This window comes from Rutidosis leptorrhynchoides, chromosome 6 (assembly GCF_046630445.1).
Source record: "Rutidosis leptorrhynchoides isolate AG116_Rl617_1_P2 chromosome 6, CSIRO_AGI_Rlap_v1, whole genome shotgun sequence".
NCBI classification, from domain to species: Eukaryota; Viridiplantae; Streptophyta; class Magnoliopsida; order Asterales; family Asteraceae; genus Rutidosis; species Rutidosis leptorrhynchoides.
In genome coordinates, this window is record NC_092338.1 from 101,221,726 (window position 1) to 101,230,370 (window position 8,645).

Sequence of the window (8,645 nt, forward strand, 5' to 3'; positions counted from 1 at the left end):
CCCCCACCCAGAATGTCCACTAGACGAAAGGGCTAGTGGGCGTGGTGTTTAGTACTTCGAAGTTTATATGATTATTATACAGACGAGATGTTCTGTTTTGGGGATATTATTATGCGCATTATATGTTAAGGTCGGTTACCAAGCCAAGCTTTGAAAGCAATGAAAAGTGAATGTTATGTATCGAGAGAATGATTTTATACACAGGCTATGTGTATGTTATTTTTGTGCACGAGATATGTATACGGTTACTAAGATTTATAAAAGATGATTTCGTACACGAGAAAGGTGTACTTTATTTAAAAGATATCGCATGTACATTACAGGTGGGGTATAAGATTCGGGCCCATTTGTACCATGCAGCATTTAAATCTTGTGGTCTATCAAAATGATGAATTTTATTGTTTTACGAGAAACGTATGAACTCACCAACCTTTTGGTTGACACTTGAAAGCATGTTTATTCTCAGGTATGAAAGAAACTTCCGCTGTGCATTTGCTTATTTTAGAGATATTACTTGGAGTCATTCATGACATATTTCAAAAGACGTTGCATTCGAGTCGTTGAGTTCATCAAGATTATTATCAAGTCAATTTATAGTTGGATATATTATGAAATGGTATGCATGCCATCAACTGTCAATGTAATGTAAGTTTGTCATTTAAAAACGAATGCAATGTTTGTAAAATGTATCATATAGAGGTCAAGTACCTCTCGATGTAACCAAATGTAATGTATTCGTCCAGCTGGATTAGGACGGGTCATTAGAGTTGGTATCAGAGCGGTGGTCTTAGCGAACCAGGTCTTGCATTAGTGTGTCTAACTGGTAGTTGTTAGGATGCATTAATGAGTCTGAACTTCGACCTAGTAGTTGTTAGGATACATTAATAAGTCTGGACTTCGACCGTGCCTGCATGTCAAAAGTTTTGCTTATCGTTTTGTGTCGAAAATTACCTGCTTATCATCCTTAGGAAATTACCTGCTCATTATTCTTAGTCTAGACACATCTTACTGCATTGACTGCATGATTAGTGTATAGACAAAACTCATATCTTAGCGTATATGCTAATTCATATCTTAGCGTATCTGTTACTGTAAAACTTTCCCTGACATATTCTGTAAATCCCTTCATAATCTACGAAATCCTTTGTTCTATATATATAGATATTATATGTAATTAGAATACCATCCGATAGCCGGAACTCATTTTATATCAAAAATCCTTTATTCAATCGTACGAAATGGAACTCGTCACTAGTTCAAGTTCCTCGGATTCCGACAGCTATTCCGATATGGAAACACACTTGAGCTCCGAAAGCAGTATAACCGGAATGGATCAACAAATCAGTCATCACCAATTCTGGATAAATTGGGGATGGGTTCGTAGTCGACTTAATCAATAGAGACGAGAAGAAGGCGATCCTTTCCACCAACCAAATTCACCTCTTGGTGAAGATCCTGAAGCACTTACCGACAAACCTGAAGTGACCCGTCCTAATCCATCTGGACGAAGTCTTCAACAGCTGGTCCCATTGCGAGGTTCTGACCTCTATATGCTCTGAATGACTTCATGTAATATGAGCAAATGCACAGCGGAAGGTTTCTTTCATATCATACTGTATTTTGTAGTAAAAATACATATGATATCATTGAACAAGTGTAGGATTGGTCTCGGATTCACGAACCTCAAAGAAGTAGCTCTTAAAAAAATGCCCAAGTCCGGGTTTGAACCCGCGACGTCCCGCTAACCCGATAACATCCTTAACCATTACGCCATTTCCGTTTCTCTGATTATATTCACAACCCATTTATTTAACATATATTTTCTGTTTTCCTTTCTTCATAACATAAAATCATAATCACCAATTCTTCATCTTTTCACGCCTCATCATTTCCATCATAACAATTATGTCCACCCTCTATCATAATCACTATGATATTTTCATTATTTATGGATGTTGCTACTAGCAATATAGTCTAGCCCAAATAATAAACTATATAAGGTTTAAGTGACCCCCTAATGGAAACCCAAATAACTAGCCCGAAATTGTGGCCCAAGTGTGATCCAGTAACATGCTTAAATGAATATCATGGTGATCTTGACTCAAGTTAGACCCGGAGACAGGAAAAAGGAACCACAAAAAAAAATCATTGCGTATTATCATCTCAATATTTTATCATCATCACCGCCTATCTTAATCCTAACATCACCTAACATTATCAACTCATCATCGTTCTTCGTGTAATCATCTTTTTGAATGAACCTCATAATCACGATCATTTATTCATCATACTCGTTTTCACCATTCCTTATAATAATTGTATCATCTACTCATCATGCCTTGTCATCATTTACTAATTCTACTTAAAAAAACTAACAAGTGGTGAGATGGGTTGTCGGCCAAAACTAAAAGGGAAAAAAATATAACATGCAAGTTGTTCAATTCAAAGCTTTAGCATCTATCAAGTGGTTATAGTTTAATACGTATACGGTAGTGATTTGTAAGGTAGTAACAGTTCCCTATTCATCATCATTCTATCATCATTAATACCTTTATTCGTAATCTATCAATCTCATTTAATTCACCTGCTATTGGATCGAGTTTACTTCTATTGGATCATGATCCATTTTCCAGTCTTGGGCCGTATTTCTTATTTACTCTGGTTGGGCTGCCATGTTCTAAATCGGCCAAATTGCTTGTCTATGTTGATTTGCTGCTTAAACCGAAACTCATCAAAATTTATTACGTATTAAAGATAATAATAATGAAGAACGAGAGTGTTGATAATGAGGGTAACGATATGATGATAATTAGTTATTAAGGATGAAGATTTTAATGTTGATAAATGGTTCTGGTTTTGTGATTGAGAAGAAGAAAAAAAGAGGCAGTCGCATACGGGTTAAAACAATTTAATGTATGAATTAATTCAGAAAGTGACTAGCAGATCATTGGTTCAGAAGTGTGTTTGAGTAGCGTGAGGTCGTGGGTTCGAGTCTGTACTTGGACATTTTTTAAGGCTACTTCTTTGAGGTAGTTTACTTATTACTCATTTTTTTTATTGTTATTATTAATTATTATTGCGATTAGGTTATTACAAATATTAAAGATATAATTATTAGTATCATTATTATTAAAAATTATCATTTTCATTTTTGTTATTAGTATTACTATTATTAATAAAATTATTATTATTATTATTATTATTAGTAATCAATATTATCAAAAGCTATCAATCTAACAAATAATTAATAGATGAACTATTTGATTACCATTATATGTGTTAATATATATAATTGAATATAGGTTCGTGAATCCGAGGCCAACCTTGCATTGTTCAGTACAGTCTTATGCATATTTTTACTACAAAATATCCTATCGTGAGTTCATTTGCTCCCTTTTACTCTTTACATTTTTGGGACTGAGAATACATGCGCTACTTTTACAACTGCTTTATTAAATGCTTTTGAAATACATTTTGAACTGCGAATACATGAAATCCTTTTATAAATTTTCGACGAGATAGACACAAGCAAAACATTTCTCGAATGAATTATGTGGACGTGATAATTACCACCATTGAATTATGTGGACGTGATAATTGCCACAATTGATATGAATATTTTTCCCCTGATTATTATTTCATGATAACCTAAGAATTAGGGAACATCACTAATTTTGAGAATTAGTGCACGCCTAATTGACGCGAATCCTAAAGGTAGCTACCGGGTTTAACACCCCCGCCTAGAATGTTCACTAGACGGAAGGGCTAGTGGGCGTGGTGTTTAGTACTTCGAAGTTTATATGATTATTATACAGACGAGATGTTCCGTTTTGGGGATATTATTATGCGCATTAAATGTTAAGGTCGGTTACCAAGCCAAGCTCTGAAAGCAATGAAAAGTGAATGTTATGTATATAGAGAATGATTTTATACACAGGTTATGTGTATGTTATTTTTGAGCACGAGATATGTGTACAGTTACTAAGATTTATGAAAGATGATTTCGTACACGAGAAAGGTGTACTGTATTTAAAAGATATCGCATGTACATTACAGGTGGGTATAGGATTCGGGCCCATTTGTACCATGCAGCATTTAAATCTTGTGGTCTATCAAAATGATGAATTTTATTGTTTTACGAGAAACCTATGAACTCACCAACCTTTTGGTTGACACTTGAAAGCATGTTTATTCTCAGGTATGAAAGAAATCTTCCGCTGTGCATTTGCTCATTTTAGAGATATTACTTGGAGTCATTCATGACATATTTCAAAAGACGTTGCATTCGAGTCGTTGAGTTCATCAAGATTATTATCAAGTCAATTTATAGTTGGATATATTATGAAATGGTATGCATGCCATCAACTGTCGATGTAATGAAAGTTTGTCATTTAAAAACGAATGCAATGTTTGTAAAATGTATCATATAGAGGTCAAGTACCTCGCGATGTAACCAAATGTAGTGTATTCGTCCAGATGGATTAGGACAGGTCTTGCATTAGTGTGTCTAATTGGTAATTGTTAGGATGAATTAATGAGTCTGGACTTCAACCTAGTAGTTGTTAGGATACATTAATAAGTCTGGACTTCGACCGTGTCTGCATGTCAAAAGTTTTGCTTATCGTTTCGTATGGAAAATTACCTGTTTATCATCCTTAGGAAATTACCTGCTCATTATTCTTAGTCTAGACACATCTTACTGCATTGACTGCATGATTAGTGTATAGACAAAACTCATATCTTAGCATATCTGCTAATTCATATCTTAGCGTATCTGTTACTGTAAAACATTCCCTGACATATTCTGTAAATCCCTCCGTAATCTACGAAATCCTTTGTTCTATATATATAGATATTATATGTAATTAGAATACCATCCGATAGCCAGAACTCATTTCATATCAAAAATCCTTTATTCAATCGTACGAAATGGAACTCGTCACTAGTTCAAGTTCCTCGGATTTCGACAGCTATTCTGTAACGACCCTGGTTTTTCCAACATTATTTAATTAATAATTATTATTATTAATACGTGTGATTAAACGAATGTATGTTATTACATTTACTTGTTGCCATGATTAACCATACTTGATTCTTTAATGCCCGAAACGTCTTTGTGACACCCGAAACTTACACGAATAATATTTTCGCATATTATTTACATTCATGATTAGTTTTAGTAATCATTTTGATTAACTATAGTTATTAGTTAACTACTTGGGCTTTAGTTGGAATAATTTGTGAATTACTTGAACTTGGGCTTGCTAAATGTAGTGGACTCATGGTTATGGACTTATAAGCCCACCCTACACCTTAATGGACTTAATTAGCCCAACACCCATGTAAGTACTACCTTAGGATTTAACTAGATGAAAAACTTAGTAAAAACCTATTTACCATTTACTTGCACCTCATCCCCATACATGCACCCTTAATTACCATCCTTTTAGTCAAGAAGCATGCTAGCATTGGTGGACATCCTCCTCCCCCATTGGTGATGAAAACCCACGGCTTTTGTGGCCTTTGAGGGGTGTTTTGTTTCAAAACTTTGACTACCTATTTACTAGCATTCTACCTCCTCACTTCTACACACACAATACTTGCATTTCTCTCATCTTTTCCTCTCACTTTCTCTCTAATATTGTAAGTAACAAGAACAACTTCTTCTTCTCTTCTTTCTCCTCTAAAAACCGTGGCCTAGATCTTCCATCATCATCATTCTTTTGTTTGTTATTACTTATCTTTAATTATGGTTACTTACTTGTAGTTGTTACTTACTTGTTGTAAGAATCAAACTTTCTAGTTTGTTCTTCATATTATCTTATTATTCAAGAACATGCAAGGATCTAAACTCTCTAGTTTATGGTTCTACAATTAGTGTTTTAAAGATTTAAAGTTCATAAGTTCTAAAATCATACTTGTGTTCATGAAGTAAACTTAAAAGTTTACTTTCTAAAGATCAAGACTTAGGCTTGAATCTTTAAAAGTATGAAACCCATGAACTTACTACTTGTGTAACTACTTTATTTTTCTCATTTGTTCATCTTTTAAAATCGTGATTTTGGTTGTGGATGGTCAAGTGTTACAAGTTAACTTTGATCTCGATTCTCTTGAACTAAAGATTAACTTTAAAAAGGTTCAAGAACATAAGATTTACTTAACAACTTTAGATCAATCTAAAAACTATGTACTACCACTTAAGATCTTGATTTATTTAGTTTATTTTCAAATTATAGTACAATGTTATTTTTACATTACATGCATGTGTTGAATCTATGACCTTGATGCAACTTTGGTCCATCAACCTTCATGCAACTCTAAAGTGAGTTGTGCTTCATAACATAGACTCACACAAGGGTTATGATGGTCAAACCTTGGTCAAGATGATGCTAACACATCAACGAGTTGTATACTTGAAGCTATATGCATCAAGGATGAGAACCGTGATGAGCATCAAGCACCAAACCACCGGAATCCATTTAAAACTTACTGTTTCTGTCCAACTTTCTGATCAGCTGAATTCGTAACTGACCAGTAGGTCTGGGCTGATCTAACCTTGATTTTTAGATATGAATTTTCGAGTAGATAACTTTTCATATAAGTCTCGTCTTCATACGAGTTACGGTTTAGAGTCTATGGCCCTCCGATCGTCACTAGGTCCATTTACTTTTCTGTTTCCTGTTTCTGTTTTCTGTTTACTGTTTTCTGAGTCAGACCCGAACACCTGGGCTACTGTAACTGTGATATTCAGTTAGCTCTGTTCGAGTAAATAATTTTTTGTTTAGGACTCGTCTTAATACGAGTTACGGTTTAGGATTTATGGCCCTCCGATCGTCACTAGGTCCTTTTAACGTTGTGCAGAAAATTCTGACCTACTCGCACTTAGACCATCGCCTCTGTCAAACTAAGACGAGTTTGCTTCTGAGATTTTTACCACACTTAAGGGACTCATATACGGAGCCATGGCCACTGGTCTCACCTTATTTCAGTAGGTATAGAGACCGTGGTGACTGACCGAAGTCAGCCTTCGTTTTAAAACTTCCTTTATGAACAAAACATACTTATACCTTCCGTTTGATGATGTTGATGATGACCCTCATGACCTTATTTACATACTTATAAACCTTTTAAGACAAGCTACTGACTTAGTACTTTTTGACTTAGGTTGAGGACTTTTGGACCGATTACTTGCACACTTTCCCGACTCTACATTACTACTATTTTACCGCTACTTAACATTGTGAGTTATAGCTTTCCCTTTTTACTTTAACTTATTTTGGGAACTGAGAATACATGCGCATTTTATGTTTTACATAATAGGCACGAGTACTTAAACTTTATATATGTGTGGGTTATATAACGGCAGAAACATTCCCTTTAGCTCGGTAACGTTTAGTCATTGGTTTTTGAACCGTGAAAGCGAATCTTAGATATGGATCCATAGGGTTTGACATCCCCACTCGGGCTAGTCACGCTAGCATTTAACGAGTGTTTAATACTTCGAGGTTATACGCACTTTCCAGGTGCACTTTCAGGGGGTACATAAACGTTAAGTTGGTTGCCGGGTGCCCGCGGTTAAGCATATACTTTTACATACTTTTGAAACGCTCGTTGTAGCACCGAAATCTCGTGGCCTACTTACATTACTGTTAAACTTAAACTATAGCTCACCAACCTTTGTGTTGACCTTTTTAAGCGTGTATTTCTCAGGTGCTTGAAGTCGCTTCCGCTATCATACTAGTCGTGCTGTAGAACCCGCTGCTTAGAGTTGTTATCGCATGACTACTTATCTTGCATTCAAACTTATGTACTTTTGGAACTATGTTATGTAACGACCTTTGTGGTCACGTACACTTATTTAATGCTTCTACTTAGTGAAGCTTACTTTTGGATTGTAAAACATTCGACGTTTGTTCTGACGTCACTTTTTTTAATGAATGCAAACTCTGTTTTGAAAACGCATATAGTACTTAACCTTGTAATGATCCTGTTGATGATGGTCCGTACATGATGATTTAGTACGGGGCGTCACATTTGGTATCAGAGCCTTGGTTGTAGGGAATTAGGATGCATTAGTGAGTCTAAGACCGACCCGAGTAGGATTCACTAATAGGACTAATCTACAACTTGCTAGTTTACTTGTTTCCGCTGTGTTTACTACATGTTGCTGCTTACCTTTACTGCTATATGCCGTATGTTACTACATGTTTTCACTACTGCATGCTATTATTTGCTTTCGATTGCATGCTACTTTCATACGATTTGCTGTTATTGCCATGCTAGTTACTGTTATACATGATTTAAACTATTGGCCAATTATTTGCGTGCTTTATGACTTACTGACATGGAAAAATTTATTTTTCCTTGTTCAGATGTCGGACGTTCCACCTGCTGGCATTCCGGGCAGTACAGGCTCAGACCCCGTTGTCCCACCTACTGCTATACCTGCTGCTGCTGCTGCTGCTGCCGATATTTCGGCCCCGACACCCACTGGCGATCCCGGCGCTTCCACTTCCGGAGCTAGCTCTAGTGCACCTGCCCCAGCGTCTTCTTCCAGACCCCCGAGGCAACTGGCTCGCATTGGTGGTATGGAGATCCCTGCGGAGTTCGGGGAGGGCCCTTTTCGTAATCACTGGCGCACTCCC